We start from the raw sequence: 18,541 nt of genomic DNA on the forward strand, positions 1-18,541 counted from the left end.
AGGCTGGAAACAGGGCAGCGACTTGCCCAGGGTCACCCACTGAATTAAGGCATCAGCAGAACCAGAATCTGCATCTCCATGTTCTCATCCCCAGCAGGGATGCTGAGAGCCAGTCCCTGAGTGTCCCCCTCCCATTTCCAGCCTCTCGGCTGCTTCCGCCCTTCCCTGCTCCCCTCCCCTCATCCAGCCCCAGCAGGAGGTGGGGGCCAGAGCAGCTCTCAGTCCGTTGCCGCCCCCACCCCACCCCAGAATGTACCAACCAGAGGTGGGAGAGGCTTGGGGAATGGAGACCATTGACAAGAACTCCTGGTAGGATCTGAGGGCAGCCTGGAAAATACCTTTCTGTGGGATGAGAGATGATTTTTGATGTCCAGGGGCAGTCATCATGCACTTCAAACGCTTCGTTAGAGCACTTTGTAACTTTACTTTCAATCTGACTATGCCCAGGAGAAAGCCTCCTTTGGGGCTTGTATGTCTTTAACATCTAATTCCGTTAATCTCTTTTGAGTGAGCAAAGAATCTGGTTAGAATTTAATAACAATGGTTTGTCTCCATTGTGTTTTTTTTACTATGACCTTCTATTTATGGATCATGATGCAGGTTTCTATTATAGCCATATTATTAATTTCTTTTTTTTTTTTTTTTGAGGAAGATTAGCCCTGAGCTAACTGCTGCCAATCCTCCTTTTTTTGCTAAGGAAGACTGGCCCTGAGCTAACATCCGTGCCCATCTTCCTCCACTTTATATGTGGGATGCCTACCATAGCATGGCTTGCCAAGCGATGCCATGTCCACACCCAGGCTGCCAAAGCGGAATGTGTGAACTTAACCACTGCACCACTGGGCTGGCCCCTGTTAATTTCTTTTTAAAACACATTTATTACAGTTAAAAATGAGTCGATTTAAAGAAAATATTTAGTTTTTTTAAAAATGCACAAAAACTCTCACATATATGATCAAATGGTTTCAACAAGGTGTCAAAGCCATTCAGTGGGGAAAGGACAGTCTTTCAACAAATGGTGTTGGGAAAACTGGATATCCACAGGCAAGAAATGAAATTGTCCCCTAGCCTTACACCATATCTGACAATTAACTCAAAATGGATCAAAGACCTAAACATAAGACCTAAAACTATAAAACTCTTAGAAGAAAATACGGGGGAAAAGCTTCATGACTTTGGATCTGGCAATGATTTTTAGGATATGACACCAAAGCATACGCAACAAAAGTAAAAATAGATAAATTGGACTACACCAAAATTAAAACTTCTGTGCATCGAAGACACATTAAACAGAGCGAAAAGGCCACCTATGGAATGGGAGAAAATATTTGCTAATCATATATCTGATAAGGGATTAATTTCCAGAAGATATAAAGAAGCTGTACAACTCAATAACAACAACAAACTGATTTAAAAAATGGACAAAGGACATGAATAGACATTTCCCCAAAGAAGACATACGAATGGCCAACAAACACATGAAAAGATGCTCAACATCACTAATCATTAAGCAAATGCAAATCAAAATGACAATGAGCCACCACCTCACATTCGTTAGGATGGCTGCTATCAAAAAAAAAGAAAAGAAAAGAAAGAAAAAACCATAAGAGTTGGCAAGGATGTGGAGAAATTGGAACCATTGTGCAGTGACAGTAGGAATGCATAATGATGCAACTGTTGTGGAAAACAGCATAGTGGTTCCTGAAAAAATTAAAAATAGGATTACGATATGATCCAGCAATTCTACTTCTGGATATATATGATATATATCCAAAAGAATTGAAAGCAGATCATAGAGATATTTGTGTACCCATGATCACAGCAGCATTATTGACAAGAGCCAAAAGGTGGAAGCAACCCAAGTGTCCACCGATGGCTGGATATATAAACAAAATGTGGTATGTCCATACAATGGAATATTATCCAGCCAGAAAAAGGAAAGAAATTCTAACACATGCTACAGCGTGAACTTTGAAGACATTATCCTCAGTGAAATAAGCCAGACACAAAGAGGCAAATACTGTATGATTCCATTATATGAGGTGTCAAGAGGAGTCAAACTCAGAGACAGAAAGTGGGATGGAGGCGGCCAAGGCCTGTGGGAAGGGGGGTGGGGGTTAGTGTTTATGGGGACAGAGTGTCACCCGGGGAAGATGAAAAAGTTCTGGAGATGGAACGTGGCAATGATTGCATTCACAACAACGCGAATGCCACTTTGGTGAAAATGGTAAATTTTATGTGTTTTGTCACAATAACAAAAAATGTTTTTAAGTGCACAACTGGTATGTAGATAGGGAAAAACGGGGTGAGAAATGCCCTGTTTTGAAGTTTGGAAACACAGTGATCCGGTCCAACTCCCTCCTGGGACATCCGTCCATCTCAGAGAGGGACAGGAGTGAGCTCGAGCCGCACAGTGAGCCAATGTGACCAGGGCCCGGGCGGCTCCTCTTGTCGCTGTACATCTTCCTTCCCCCTTTGCAGGCAGCCAAGGGGCAGCTGGAACCGGGGTGTGCGTGAAGATCTCAGGGCCAACAGTTTCGGCAGGCTCTGTTAATTGCAGGCGAACACCCGTTCTGTGCGATGCCACCCTGGGTGGGAGAAGACGTGGGGCCTTCAGGGTGGAGGTGCCGTTTGAACCTTGAAGAGAGCAGTTGAGATGGGGGCATGCCAGATGGATGATTCGAGAGCAAAGAGTGGCACCAGGATGCTGAGAGGCTTGGGCTGGTGGCCTCTGTGTGGAGAGATAAAGCCAAGTCACGGACGGAGGGGGTGGGGTGCTGGCACAGACCTGCTGAACTCCGAGCTGGTTAGTGACTGGCCCAGAGTGAGGCAAAGGTTGGAATCCGGGCTCAGTTTTTCCCTCCTGCCCTTCTGCCCGCTGGGATCTGGATGGAGCCTGTCTGCGGGGGGAGGGCCAGAGCTCCAGTGGGAGGGCACTAGGATTAACCATTTGTTCCTGAGAGATGGGGCCAGGCCATGGCTCGCTGGACTGCCCCCGTTCTGTCCAGGTGCCAGCTACACCAGGGGGTCTGTGGTGGCATTTCCAGGACTTCCTGCCCCTGGGCCACCCCTGTCCTGTTGTCTCATTCACTCATTATTCAGCCTACACTCTTTTAGTCCCTTCTCCACATTTTTGCGTCCCAGGCCCTGGGGATTCAGTGGCAAACGAGACTCTTGCATCTCTGCCCTTTTGAAGAGCTCAGTTTTGGAGGCAGAGAAGGGACCCACACCAATCCTAGGGCTTTCAGGGGTCAGCCCAGAAGCTGTGGGAACACAGAGGAAGCTAAAAACCTAGCTAAGGGAAAGGAGCATCAGGGAAGGCTTCCTGGAGGAGACAACAGGAGAAGCAACCAGGAGGAGAAAGAACTCTGCCAATCTCCTTCAGCCTCCCTTCCAATGGCACAAGATCCAGCTCCAGCCATGGGGGCCTCAACACTGTCCCTTTCCTGACTCTGGCCCAGGGTGCTGCTGCTGGGAGCCGCCCCCATCCGCCATCCTCCCTTGGCCCTTCCCAACCCTGTCCACAGTTCCAGGCCCTTTCCTGAGACCTCCTCTCCAGGGCACCAGGCTTCACCATCCCCAGCACCTCCAGGATCCCCGCCCCCTTTTTCCTCTCTTTTCCCCAGTGGGGAATTGGCACATGCTAATTATACGCGCTGTTCTGTAGATGCTGCAGTAAGTTCCCATCTGTAGACAAGCAATCCTTCTACTCTCCCATTGGATGTTGAGCACATTCTGTTAAAGGGTAAATTTTTAAAGTAAAATGCAAAACCATTGTGCTGTGGAAACGGTTTCTCAAAAAAAAAAAAATAGAATTACCATATGATTTCTACTTTGGGGCATCTGTATATGCAAGAGAATTGAAAGCAAGATCTCGAAGAGACATTTGTACATGCATGTTCCTAGCAGCATCATTCACAACAGTTAAAACGTGGAAGCAACCCAAGTGTCCATTGACGGGTGAACGGATAAGCAAAATGCGGTATATCCTTGCAATGGAATATTGTTCAACCTTAAAAAGGAAAGAAATTCTGACACTTACTACAAGGTGGAGGAACTTTGAAGATGTTGTCCTAAGTGAAATAAGCCAGTCATAAAAGGAAAATATTGTATGATTCCACTTGTAGGAGGTCTTTAGAGCAGTCAAATTTATAAAGACGGAGAGTAGAATGGTGGGTGCCGGGGGGCTGGGGGCAGGGAATGCGGGCTCTGTTTAGGAGGCTTGGAGTTTCAGTTTTCCAAGATAAAGAGACTTCTGGAGATGGACAGTGCTGCTGTTTGTACAACAAAATGAAAGCACCTAATGTCACCGAACCATACACTTAGAAATGTTTAAGACACTACAATGTGTGTATGTTAATAACAAAACGTTTTGCTGAAAACATTTTAAAAACTAGTTCAAAGGAGAATATATATATGTAAATAGACATAAATTCTCATAATCAGGAATGCTGGAGTGAATTTGCCAGTAGATGCAAAATTGGCCTCTATCACAGGGGAGAATCAATTCCATCTTACTAGACAAGATTTATTTGCATTCTTATGAACTGAATTTTAAATAATTCTAAATAATATATTTTATTTACCCAACATATTAAAAACATTATCATTTAAACTTGGAATCAATATAAAAATTATTAATGAGATGTTTTACATTCTTTTTTCTGACTCAGATCTTCAGAATCCCGTGTGTACTTTACACCCACACCACATCTCAATTCTGCCCAGCCACCTTTCAAGCGCTCAGTGGCTAAACGTGGTTCGTGGCTGCTATATTAGACAGCACGGCTGTGGACACCACCTAATATTCCATTGACAAGACATCCAGCAATCTTTGTCTCTTCAAAGACTTTCCCAATTTTTGTGACAGTTTTTTAATTAAAAAAGAATTACCCAAGTAATCTGCGTTCCTTATAGAAATATGAAATGCAGGTAAGCAAAGAGGAGAAAAATCATTATAAATGTACCACCTGGAGATACAGCTGCCGATGTTTCTGCCTCTGAGACTTTAACAGACACGTTTTGTTAAATATATTTTAAACAAACAATTTTATTTATGTACAGCATAAATATGTAAACAATATACTTAAGTATATATTTTTAAAGATTTTATTTTTCCTTTTTCTCCCAAAGCCCCCCGGTACATAGTTGTATATTTTTAGTTGTGGGTCATTCTAGTTGTGGCATGTGGGACACCGCCTCAGCGTGGCCTGACGAGCGGTGCCATGTCTGCGCCCAGAATCCGAACCGGCAAAACCCTGGGCCACTGAAGTGGAGTGTGAGAACTTAACCAGCCAGCCACAGGGCCGGCCCTAATCAAATATTTTTAAATTTACATATTTTAATATATAAACAATGAAATTGTATTATTTTTAAGAATTTTTAAAATTTTAGAGCAGTTTTAGACACAGAATTATTGCAAAGGGGACAGAGTTCACTTATACCCCGCACCTAGTTTCCTCTATTATTAACATCTTACGTTAGTATGCTATATTTGTCACAATGAATGAGCCAACACTGATATATTATTATTAAAGTCCACGCTTCACTCAGATTTCTTCAGTTTTTCCCCAATGTCGTTTTTCTGTTCCAGGATCCCATCCGGGACCCCCATTACGTTTACTAGTGATGTCTCTCTGGCTGTGACAGTTTCCCTGACTTTCCTTGTTTTTGACGGCCTTGATAGTTTCCAGGAGCACCGGTCAGCTATTTTATAGAAAGGATGTTCCTCGAATGGAATTTCTATGGAAACCTTCCTCTGTAATTACACACCCACTGCACGCCCACCTCAAGCCCGGGTACTTGAAGCAGGAAGGACAGACGGACACACTCAATCCCAATTTCTTGTACACATCAAGCTTTTGTAAACAGTTCAAGCGTCTCTTCTCCAAGCTCACCAGCCTCCCACTTTTCCCTTGTTTAGTTTACCAAAAAGGCTTAAAAGCCAGCTTCCTCTGGACGAGGCCCAGCTAAACACGTGAAGCGAGAGGCCATTGCCCACAGCTTCCCCCCCAGCAGCCCACCGCCGAGCCCCTCGCAGCGCAGCCCCGCCTTCCAGAAAGAACCGTGCAAACCCCGCCCCCCTCCCCCAGGGGCCCAACCTGCCTTTCGACCGAGAGTGTTAGTCGTTAAAAATAAACGTCAAAACTTCTCCTTCCGAGCCTTGGCGAACGGCTAGAATTTAATAATATAGTTTTCCTACCATCGTGTTTATTTTAATGGTTATTGTCTATTGATAACAAGGGAAACTGATTTTCCGTTTCTGCTCAGGCTACCGAGTTTCCACTGAAAACGCAGCAGTAAAAACACCGAAGCAGTTTAAGAATAAGGGGAAATCTCGGCCACACCGGTGGTTTCTAGCTGTGGACGACGGAGGCGGCGTGGCCGCGCCTGGAACGACCCGGGACCCCGCGACTGCAGGCCGAGTCCGGAGCCGCGTCGCACCGTGCTGGGAACTACATCGGACCCCAAAGGAGCCCTTCCAGGAAGTCAGGATGGCCGAGCGGTCTAAGGCGCTGCGTTCAGGTCGCAGTCTCCCCTGGAGGCGTGGGTTCGAATCCCACTTCTGACAACTCCCTTTTTCCGCTCCCCTAAGCTCTGGGGAGAGTGTGTACGGCTGAGTATACTAAGGCGGGCTGTCTTTTTACAGTTCACAGTCAAATAAATGTCATTAGGAAGAAAATGCCTGTAAGGAAGAAAATATTTGTTTTGTAAAAAGATCAAAAGAATATCCAAAAGTGTTCAGCATCACCCACTTCTTTTGCAGCTCTTGGTGAAAGGCAAAAAGCAAGCTTTGTCAGAAGTGGGATTCGAACCCACGCCTCCAGGGGAGACTGCGACCTGAACGCAGCGCCTTAGACCGCTCGGCCATCCTGACTGCTCGCTTTTTGTTCTCACAGGGCGCCTCTTTGAAATATTTCCTGTGTGCGCATGCGTAGTTTTGTTCTCCGCCGGCGCTGGGAGGAGCCGGATGCTCGCGCCAGCTCGAAGAGGCGAGGCGCGCGGACTGCAGCAGAGGGCGCACGCGGCGCGCTGGAGAGCCCGCAACGCCGCCTCCCAGAACTATAGCTTTGACTTGTAGGCGTTCGTGCCTCCCACATGCATTCATTCTGCGTGCGTGCATTTACTATTTACATCAGCGTTGATCTTGCATATCTGCAAGCACCCTTGCATTTCCGCATACATGCCCTTGTGCATTTTCTGCACGAAGCGGTCAAGCCCGCATTCCCGCTCTGGCTTAGAGAGCTCTGTTTGCTGGCGCGGGACCCAGGTGAAGCCGGAATATCGCAGCGTCTCAGGGCACGCCCACCGCGATCTCCTTCCGAACTTTCTTCAGAACTGCGACTTCACGTTTGTATGTGTGTTTAACTCATTTACTCAGGCTCCGGGTTAGATCGAATCCTGCAGCTGCACAGCCGGATACTCCCTATTCCTGACCGTGGCCCTAATGCCCAAAGCGCGCCTGGCACACAGTAGGCGCGCAGGGAATGTACGTGGATGAATGCCTCTCTCGCCTCCTCCTTCCTGAATTCCGTCATTTCGTGACGCCTGTCTCCTTCCCCTGGACCCCGCTCTGTGGGACGCAATGCCCGACCCCTGCAGCACCTCCTGCCCCCTCCTTCCTGGCCCCTGACTACCCACGCACCTGCTCTGTCCAGGGACCAGAAGACCTCCGGGCTGCAAAGGCGGGCGCCTTTCTGCACGGGATTTCCCGGAGGCATATGGGCACCCCCACCCCCCAGGATCTCATGCACCCCCATCCCCAGCATCCCTGGAGGCCCTGAAGATGCAGCTCCTAAAGAAAGGCGGGCAGGATGGGGAGACAGGAGACGGGGGTTCTGATGCGTCTGGGCCGCTGACTTGCTGTGTAACACGGGCAGGCGCTGCCCCTCTCTGTCCAGAGGGTCTGAAAGAGCAGGCCTGAGAGCCACCTCTGTGAGCGGACCCTGGAACCCAGGGGCCGGACCCAGAGGGGGAGAGCCGTGGAGTCGCAGTCACACCTGCTTGACTGACACCGTGTCACAGAGCGGCCTCGGCGGAGAGCACCCCCTACCACCGGGTCAGGTCCCCTTCGGACCCTCAGGGCTTGGGGTGCTGAGTGTGGCACAGCCCCTGGTGTGAGCGGAGGTCCTGGTTATCTGACGGGTGATGGACCCTCCTCCCTTTTCCTTGCCCCAAATGCCCCCTCCTCACTGGCTGTCAGAATTTCTTTCTTTAGGTTCAGCAATCACCTGTTTTGTGTCCCTGGCCGCTGGAAAGGGCATCAACAGCATTGACTAAGCACTTACTGAGTGCCAGACACTCTTCCAGATGCTGTGTACAAAACAGCATCTCTGCCCTCAAGACCCACTCGAGCCTGGGGCGAAGGGAGAAAGATAAGAAAGAGATGGATGGCAAAAAGCTCAGGGGCTAGTGAGCGCAAGAAAGAGGATGTGTCAGGAAACTTCTAAGAGACTTTGAAATGGGCCAAAAAAGATAACTGGGTGTCCTGTCTGGCCATCTGATTCTGTAGGGGCCTGAACTTTTCATTTCTTCTACCTGCAAATGATTCCTATGCGTAGAGACTCAAGTGGATTTTGTGGGAATGCTATTAATTACGGCTCTGTGGGCACTGACCATTTTTACATCCATTTATAAATTCATCTCATATTCCTGATTGCCAATATATAGCTGTCTTTGAAGACTCCTTTGAAATAGTTGTAACATCTTACTGGTTTCCCCATAAATTAATGAGTCAAATGAAATCTTTGACTTGTGTTCATCTTATATTTATAGGAGAATCATGATTTTACCTTAAAAAAGTCTCCTTTAACAGTGACTAAGAGTGACTTAGGAAGGGTGGTCAGGGAGGGCCTCTCTGAGGAGGTGGCACTGAGTTCAAAAGGGAGAGACAAGCAAAGCTGTGGGTGGTGGCCTTCCAGGTGGGAGGCCTAGCCAGTGCAAAGGTCCTGAGGCAGGGAAGAGTGTGGTCTGTGGGATGGCCAGCAGGGCAGGAGCAAGGATGGGAGGAGGCTAAAGTCCATTCCACACAGGGCTGGGATGCCAGGGAGAGGAATTTGGATTTTCTTTTGTGTGTGATGGAGTCACTGGAGTGTTTTAAGCAGAGGAGTGACCTGAGCCAGTTGGGCTTTCAAAATGGTCCCTTTGGCTGCTGGGCGGAAGATGGATGTGAGGAGCCAGGGGAAGAATCAGAGGCCACGGGGAAGAGAGGGTGAGAGATGATGTCGCCGGGCCAGGGAAGCGTAGATTGTAAAAGGTGGTCGAATTCAAGATTCAAAATGTGTTTTGGAGATGAAAAGGCCAAGCGGAGCGTGGTGGGGCGCGAATGCTGGGGTCGCTGCTGGCCCCACTCAGCCCTGTCTCCTGGGTTTGGGCGGGTGGCCGACGGTCCTGGCCCCCAGACCCTTTCAGGAGGCAGAGTCCCTTGAGGACTGCATTCCAGCCGCACGCCCCCAGACCAAATATGGGAAAAACAAAGGCTGCCGACCTTTGTCCCTTATCAGCAGTCTAGACACCGACAATGGCCACTCAAGGGACAGGCCCCACCCACTCCCCACTCTGGGCATTTGTCCAGCTTGGGTCATTGTGGAAAGTCTACCGGCAGCTGAGAAATCCCCAGCCTCTGTCTCTGCCGAGCCCCCACCGTTCAGATGGCGACAGCCAGCAAATGCGCCTGAAAGGGGAAATCTCAGCATCTCCACCTCTGCCTGGGAAAAGGCGGAAGGAAGCTGAGACTAGTGGGTGCTCCCTTTACTTCCCTTATTTCACTCAATGTTCGTAACAGCACCACGACACAGGTTATCACTACCTTCCTTTTACAGGGGAGGAAGATGAGGCTCAGAGAGGCCCAGTAACTTACCCAGAGTCACACAGCTGACAAGTGGAGCCTGATTTTTTTTTTTTTTTTTAAGATTTTATTTTTTCCTTTTTCTTCCCAAAGCCCCCCAGTACATAGTTGTATATTCTTTGTTGTGGGTCCTGCTAGTTGTGGCATGTGGGACACTGCCTCAGTGTGGTCTGATGAGCAGTGCCATGTCCGCGCCCAGGATTCGAACCAACGAAACACTGGGCCGCCTGCAGCGAAGCGCGCGAACTTAACCGCTCGGCCACGGGGCCAGCCCTGGAGCCTGATTTTTATGGCTCCGTATCCCTTCTTGAGAACTATTCTGGGCCTGGAACTGTGTGCTGTCTTTAGATTGTCTTCTATAAAAAAGAGCCGCGAGGGCTTGCCAACTCAGGTGGCAGGCTGGACTTTGAGAGGTTATTTTTAATCCTGTTTTCATTATTAGGGGAGACTTAAAAGAAAGGGTAGGCTTTTCCCAGAAGCCAGGCCGAGCAGCTTGGCCAAGTTCTGGTTTCCTGGCTAAGGGTTGGAAATAGAAGCCATCAGGCGCCAGCAAGGAGCCCCTGGTGCGGGCATCCTGGCCCCTGAGGCGGGAGCCCGGGGTGAAGCGGGTGGAGGAAGTGTGGAGCTCTGAGGGAGGGGTGGGAACTGCTCGTCCCTCTGGAGCTGGAGCCAGAGACGCCCAGGTCGGCCCTGGGCATGGGGAGAGATCGGCAGCCCAGTTTCCCGATTTTGAGTGGATCACGTGGGCGGTGGCGACCAGCAGGGACCGAAGGCCAGGAGCTAACCTGCAAGTTCTCTGGACGGCTTGTCATGCCCCCGAAGCCTGCGGTGACTCTAGAGCCCCAGGAAGGGGGGCAGCGCGGCTTGCCACTCTGATAACAAGGGGCACGGGGCCAATGGTACCTGGAGGCAGCGCGGCTGAGCCTGTCAGCGTGTGGATTCTGGAACCACTTGAGTTCCGATCTTCTGCCATTTGCCAGCTCTGTGACCACAGGGGAGTTATGTAGCCTTCGTTCCTCAGTTTCCCTATCTATAAAATGGACTTAGGAATACATCTGTGTCAAAGGGTTGCTGTCAAGATTAGGGCCACTACATGCTGAGCATTTGGAGTGCCTGGGACAGGATGAATGCTTTCTGTGTTAGCCCAGAAGAATACAGCAATGCACCATTTCTTGTACCTGGTGAATATTCCGGGGCAAGTTCTCACCTGTCACACTGACTTTGCAGAAAGACTGTCTATAGTGCCATCCCCACGACCACAGTGACCCTGACTGCCCCATTGGAGCCAGCCCTGCTCACCTCCCCAGCCTCATCTCTCACCTCCAGCACACTGCTCCCATCTTTCTGTTCCTCCAGCACACAAAGCACATTCCTGTTCCTGCCTCAGGGCCTTTGCACCTGCTGTGTCCGCGTGTGGAACCATCTTACCCCAGCTCATGCAGGTCTGGCTCCTTTGCTCCTTCCTCTGTCAGCTCAGAAGTCTCCTTCCCTGCACCGCTGCTAAAGTACCCCCCTCCCACCCCCCCATCGCTTTCTATCTGGCCTCCTTCTTACAGATGCAAAAAGTCACTGTGCTCATTTGCTGATCGTTCCTCTCCCACTAGGCTCTGTGCTCGGGAAGGCAGGAACCTTGGCTGTCTTGCTCACCAGGGATTCCCAGCAGGTAGCATAGTGCCCATCACATAGCAGGAGCTTGATAAATAAGTACTGCGTGAGTGGATGAACAGACAAATGGATGGAAGGTTGGATGGGTGGACGAGTAAGTCCCTGGGCTCTTCAAGTCAGTCTTCTTCTGGCCCTGTCAGGGGGAGCTCAGGAAGCCCCCCCAGGTGAGGCATCCATGACCCCTCGCCTTCCCTGGACCTTGCTCTCTGACCCTCGTGCCCAGCCTTCTGCATTGGCACGTCAGCTCCTTTGGCCCAGCTGGAGGGACCTCCAGACCCTCTCTCGGGCCCCATCGGCTCTGCCTCTTTCGGCTGGAAGGTTCTGTGTTCTGCTTAGGCCCCCAGCCCAGGGCGTCCTCTCAGGGTGGGCTGGGGGTTAGTGCAGGGCTGAGGGGGGACGCAGGGTCTGAGGTCAAGACCACTGGATATTCTCCTGGCACACACTCTGTGGTCACATAGTGTCATCAGGGTAAACAGGGCTGCCCTGCGTCACCCCGCCGGCCGGCCCCTCCCCATTCTTCATTCCCCACAGTCCCCCACCCTCCCGGTGGCTCCAGCACGGAGGCTGCTATCCGTCCCCACTGGCACGTGCCATTCCAGTTGTTAAACGTTTTGAACATTTCTGCAGGACTAGATCGTGGCTTTCCTGTCTGACCTGATACTCCAGTGTCCTTTGGGAGCCCCTTTTGATTCGACCCAAGCCCTACTCCGGTCACTTCCCACTCCCACCCCCGTCATCCCCTCCCCGCTGTTTTCCTTTGGGAAACAACCCCTTCCCCACTCTCCGTCCCAGCAGGACAGGTGAGGCTGACTCTACTGCCTGCCATGCAGGAGACGGGCATGTGACTCAGGTCTGACCAATCCTTCAGTCCCATTCACCTCGCCACACAGTGATTGCTTCAGAAATAAGCACACGATTCCAGTTGCTCTAATGAGAGTCTGGCCAGGAGTCAGGGGCTCTTGGAGAAGAGAAGCTGGCTGTGGGGTCAGGTGGCTGAGCTGGTGGAGGAAAACCTGATGCTGGCGCTGGCTGTCTTTGCTATGCCATCCAGAGCCTGCTTGAGAAGAAGGAAAACACGGAAAGTCAGATCTCTGATGACACTGACATTATTGGAACACCTGGATCTAGCTGTACCTGAAACCACCCACTCCCGGTCTTTTCAGCTGTAGGGGAGGAAGACATTTCCTCTACCCACTCTGGATTCTTCTGGCCAGAGAACGAATTAAATTCACATGAGACAGAACAACAGGAGAAAATTAAACAAAGCTTTATAACATGTGTACATGGCACAGGCTCAGGCAACCTGAGCAATTCGCCAAAATGGCTGAAGCCACCACCTTAAATATCATCTTCAGCTAAAGACGAAGGAGGATGTTGGGGGAGGTTACCAGACAAGTACAGTAAACAAGAGTAAGATTATTATGCAGATTTAAGTCCTTGCCTCCCACTTTGATTAAGAGTTTCTAGAGATAAGGTCATCCTTCCTTCTTCCTAGTACAGGCGGAGATTTCCTTTATAAATGTAAATGTCTCTTAACAAAAGGTAGGTAAATTCTACTTTTCCGAGTTTTTTCCTGTCAGCAGTTTTTAAAAAAGTAACCAGCCCAAAATAATCCTCATGCCAAAGAGACATATCTTGGGGTGGCCAATTCCAGTCCCCCACACAGCTTTATGGGCCAATACCCTTTTTCACCTAAGCCAGTGTGATGTGAACTTCTGTCACATATGACCCAATGACAAATACAGCATAGATCTGTGCCGGCCAACACAGTAGTCATGAGCTGGCTACTGAGCATTTGAAATGTGGCTACACTGTATCGAGATGGATCATAAATGTCATATACAAACTGGATTTCAAAGAAAGTATGAAAATAAAAATGTAAACTATTTTATTATTCATTTTTAATGTTGATGACATGTTAAGTGATAATACTTTGGCTATGTTGTGTTAAATAAGATATATTTTTAAAATTAATTTCATCTGTTTCTGTTTGTTTTTTCAATGTTGCTAGACTCAAAAAATTGAATTATGTACACGGCTTGTGTTACATTTCTGTCGGACAGTGCCGGCCTGGGTGGCTCGGCTGCAAAACAACAGGGATCGAGAGATCAGAGCCGCCCCAATTAAACTAGGCAGCCCCCACCGGGCGAGAACTCCAAGGTGCCAAGGAGGGGAAGGCTTGCTGGAGAAGATGGAGGGCGGGTCTCATCTTCAGGGGCTGAGAGGAAGGGAAGGCCTCCAGGCAGGGGCACAGCACGAGCCACGGCCCAGGCGCGGGCCGGGGGAAGGGGGGTCTGAGGAGAACCGGGGGTGAGCAGCAGCCATGAGGTAGGACGGCCATCGACTCTCCCAGGGACGCTGAGGATCCTGGGGCGAATGCAGCACAAAGGGAGAAATGCTTCACTTTGCCTCGAGCCGCCTCACGTTCTCCGGGTGCGTCATGAGGGCCCAGGGCTGGTGCTGCCATTTCCTCAGCTGGCCAGAGCCGCGTCTGGCCCCTGAAATGCCGGAGCCCAGCATCGCAGGCTGTGTCCACTGCCCGAGTCCAAGAGTGGGCTTCCGAAGAGGGCGAGGGGCCCGGGCACCCGTCCTGAGGAGGGGCAGGAAATTTTCCCACTGGCCCGGAGCCACTCAGAGTGTCATTTCCTCCGGAAATTTTCCTTAAGTAGCTTTGTTTATCTGTGAGCTTTTGGTACGCCTGACACTTTCTTTTTTCTCTAGGCCTGCTCCTTGCTGCTGGGAACCGCTGTAGAGACAATCCCCTTCTGTGGCTGGGGACCTCAACAGAGGGCATCCCAGGAGGGGCCTGGACAGGTGACAGGTGGACTTGCCAAGTCCCAGTGGGTCATCACTGAGCAGTACAAGATCAGTGTGTGTGTGTGTGCGCGCGCATGTGTGTTGTTCTCAGGCCGCAGGGGCCCCCACCAGACCCCACATCCGTGTGGGCAGGGCCTGGGCTCTTGGTTCCCCACTGATCCCCAGCAGCTGGATCCTTGTGTGCACTCACTTATTAACTGAGCGAACAAATGGGTAAATCCTAATTCAGTGGCTTTGCCCCCAGACACTTACAGCACCCCACGAAGGACCTCAGCCCTTGTGTTCGAACCCCTGAGATGACATTTCGAGGGGAGCGCTTCTCTCCTAGTGACTGGCGATGGAAGAGAGGAGCCTTCCTTGCTCCACCTACCAGCCCCCCATGGGGCGCCCACTCTGGGCCCGCCCGGCGGGGGCCCCGTGGGTGTGGGCGCGGGAGTGTCTTCATGCAGCCGCCCTGGGGCTCTGCTGTGTTAAGGAGCTGCATTTACAGGAGAGCCTCGAGTCAGGCTGAATGTGCAGGCTTCCATCCTCTGAGAACTACTGGGGGAAACTGAGGCAAGGGATTGGAAACATTCCTTGAAGACGAGCAACTGGAGAAGAGAGACGTCTCCAGGGCTGGGCTTCCACCTTGGGGTTGGGGTTTTTCTTTCAGCCAAAGTCCCCGTCTCGACATCTTGAACATAAACCTCAGGAGGCAGGAGTGGGGAACTGTGCGGGTCTCACCAGGTCCCCCCGAGGTGCCAGGGCTCGAGCGTGGGGACAGGAGCCTTAGAATTCTGCTGCCTCTGAGTCTGGGCCAGGAGCGGAAGGGCGTGGGAGCGGCCAGTTTCAACTGGGACAGGTGGCATCCACGGGCACCATAGCTCGTCTAGGAGACAGTAGCTGGCATTTGGGCAAAAGAGGGTAGAACCTCTGTGGACAGCTCGGCCGAGGGGGCATGTGGTCCCTCTGAGGGGGGCTCTGACGGGGCAGGAGGGGAGTCCACTGGGGACGGGGCGTGTGCCAATGTCTGTGTCTGTGGGTGTGTAAGGTGTGTGTCTCTGGGAGTGAGAACACGTGTGTGTGTCTGAGGTGTGTTTATGCCCCTTGCACTTGTGTGACTGTGTGTGTGTGAGTGTGCATACTGGTTTAGACATGGATGTGCGTCTCTGGGGGTGAGGGCACCCCGCTGTGCCGGCGTGTGTAGGGGGCCGTTTTCGTGTGGCCGGGTTAATCACTGTGTGTGTCGTGTGCGAGTGTGATGTTTTGCATGTATGTGTGGGGCCAGGGATGACGCAAGGAAGCGCCGTGAACTTGGGATGAGCCCTTCCTCCCTGGCAGACACATGGCATTGTGTGGACTTGAGGGCGGGGGAGCCAAGCTCAAAGCCTGGCTCTGCCACTTCTCAGCTGTGTGGCCTCCACAGCCTCACCCCGTTCCAAGCCTCTGCTTTCTCATCTGTGGAATGGGCCTCATTACCTTCCCAGGCCTCACCTACACACAGCTCTGGGAGGATGCCAAGAGACCCCGCAGCTTGGTTCCCTCTGTGGAGAGGGGATGGGAGCCGAGTTCCCACTCTGTGCTCTTGGAATTTCTCACCATGAGCACAAGTACTTTTATCAGGAAAAGATGTCAGAAAGAGCCCTCTGTGCCCTGGGAACCCTCACCACTTTTTCACTCCGGCTAGGGAGATGCTTGCGGTTCTGCTGGCAGGTGACCAGGGTGGCCAAAGCCACAGCTCGAGGCTGTTTGCCAGGGGAAGGACCTGAGGCTGGGCAGGCTGTGGGTGGCCTCCGCCTCCCCAGGAGCCAGCTGGGGATGTCACTGCCTAACGTGGAGAAGAGAGTGACACAGAAGCCGAGACCCGCGGCAGGAAAGCAGGGAGCAGGAGCCAGGCGGTGAGGGAGGTGGGCAGATGGGAGCCATGGCTGACCCGGGGCGGCTGCAGCAGCAGCCGCCACAGAACGAGACAGGAGGCCTCCTGGCCTGCGTTCCCGGCCACAGAGAGCAGAGCCTAGCCCAGAGAAGCAGGACCAAGTCACTTGCAGAAACTCTCCTACCAGACGTAAGGGTTAAACTTAATGGAAACTTGCCTGTTTTCGTTGTCTTCCTTTTATTTATGTTATTTTTTTGGTTTCTGCCACCCCGCTCCCCAATGAATCACCAAAAGCTATTGTCAGAGGCTGTCCCAGGGGAGCAGAGAGAAGGATTTCACTTTCCTTTTTGTACCTTTCACAGCAAGCTTTGAATTTTCTGACCCTATCTGTCTTTTCTTCCTCTTCCTGCCCCCGCCTCGCTGGCATCAACACGCCTGTGGCGAGCCATCCGGCCAGCGGGGCTTTTCTGCTTTGAAAGTCAGAGTATGAAAAGGAATCAAAACTAGTCACTGTTTCATAATTTTACAAATACCAAAAGGCTGAATTTCAATACCTAAAACGTTTTTACATTACAGATTTAAAAAAATTTTTAACAGGCATTACATTCACGTAATTCAGCTTTCAAAAGGTACAGAAGAATAGAGGGCGAAAACCTTTCCTCCCACACATGAGCCCGGTTTCCTCGCCCAGGGGCGCCCTCCCCGGGGCCTCGACCAGCCCTCCCTTGGGCCTCTCTGCTGTCTCGCAGGCGGCTCCCTCCGCTCCAGCGCCGCAGGCCCGGATGCACGCTGCTCTGTTCCTTTTAGCAATATATCTTGGTGGTGGTTTGCAGGAGTACACGGATGCCTGTAGAATCTGGTCATTTTACTGAAGGGGAAACTGAGGCCCAGAGTGGCCTAGAAGCAGTCTGGCCTCACTGTCTGGGACTCGTTCCTCCAATTGGAGGTGAAATCCGCAGGGATGAACTGGCCTCGCTCCGGCATCTTATTTAAAACAACTCCTTCAGTGAGGGAAAGAGAACTTTGACCGACATTATTTGTTTGTTTCTTTTAGGAGCCCTTGGCTTCTCAGAAGGAAGAGCGGAAACCAGAGTTCCCAAGTGACACCGGAAAACAGCGCCCCTCCCCAGATAGCGTCCACCCGCCAGTGTTTGCCGCTGTCACAGGCGGCTGCCTTCCAGCCCAAACTGCAGCCGGGTCTGCAGAGCCCTTTCCAGCTCTGTGCAACAGCTGTGTGGCCTTGGGCAGGTCACCTCCCCTCTCTGGGCCTCCAGGCCCATCTTCTCCAAGGAGCTCCTCTCGATGCCTCACCAGCTGGAGGATGTCGCTGCCTCCTCAGAGTCCCCACAACACATGATTTACACGCACCTTGCCCATCCCCCGACTTCCTCCTCTCACCCTTACGTGATCTCTAATTAATTGAGTGCATATGATGTTCCAGGTCTGTGCCAAGCACTCCTCCTTTGTGCATTGAAGTCTCAGAACAATACTGACAGGTAGGGAGAATCTGGACGCATTTTACAAATAAGGAAACTGAGGCTTAGAGAAGTCAAAGAACTTTCCTGATGTCACACAGCTAGTTCGTGTTGAAGACAGAAATCACGGCAGGCCAGCTCTGCCACTGCAGAGTCCCCAGTGTGACCTGCCATTCTCTCGGGCTTGATATTAAAGTGTGAGCTTAGACAACTTCACATCAACCCCCTAGACATAGAGGCTGAGCCCAGAGAGGGAAAGCAGATTGCCTAAAGACACACAGCCACTGGGCAAAGCTGCAAGGGGGCCATTTCCTCAGGCTTTTCGGATATTTATCACACGCTGGATGCTGGGGACACAGAGGTGAATAGAACACCTACCATCTACTCTCAACTTGCTCCCGGATCTTCTCATCTATATGAAGGTTTAAGGCAGAGGTTGAGCCATGGCTTCGTGCCAGCTCTGTGTGGTGTACACATATATCTTCCCAGGGACCCGGAGGAAGGGCACTCGTTCCCTCTTACAGATGAAGCTCCTGGGACTCACGATGGTGAAGGAGCAGCTCCTGGAGCTGGAGCTTCAGCCCGACCCCAGCCTGTTGTCCCAGGTTGGGAACGCGCGGCCGTGCGAATGATTGAGGGGGAGGATAGAAAACTCAATGACAATTCTTATTATCAGTGGGGTGTTGACGCGGGCTGAGCCCCCTCTTCAGGCCTGCACAGGAAGACTGGAGGTTTGAACAGAGGGTTCAGGACTTTTCCTGGCCCAAGATAAAGCACCTCCCTCCCCGGACAGGAAGGTGACTCAGACATTCCAAGGACATCCGAGTCCAGTTCACGAGACCCCGGAACCTGGGACTGGTCCAGCGAAGCAGCTCGCACTCT

The 18,541-nt window shown here is 51.2% G+C and overlaps 2 non-coding genes across 2 annotated transcripts; one reads left to right on the plus strand and one right to left on the minus strand.

Annotated features, from left to right (window-relative positions):
- The first annotated feature begins 6,488 nt into the window (after positions 1 to 6,488).
- Positions 6,489 to 6,571, plus strand: TRNAL-CAG (transfer RNA leucine (anticodon CAG)). The gene has a single exon. It is a non-coding gene; the product is annotated as a tRNA-Leu (tRNA).
- Positions 6,572 to 6,794: 223 nt separating this feature from the next.
- Positions 6,795 to 6,877, minus strand: TRNAL-CAG (transfer RNA leucine (anticodon CAG)). The gene has a single exon. It is a non-coding gene; the product is annotated as a tRNA-Leu (tRNA).
- Positions 6,878 to 18,541: the final 11,664 nt, after the last annotated feature.

The sequence above is a fragment of the Equus przewalskii genome, chromosome 3 (assembly GCF_037783145.1).
Source record: "Equus przewalskii isolate Varuska chromosome 3, EquPr2, whole genome shotgun sequence".
NCBI classification, from domain to species: Eukaryota; Metazoa; Chordata; class Mammalia; order Perissodactyla; family Equidae; genus Equus; species Equus przewalskii.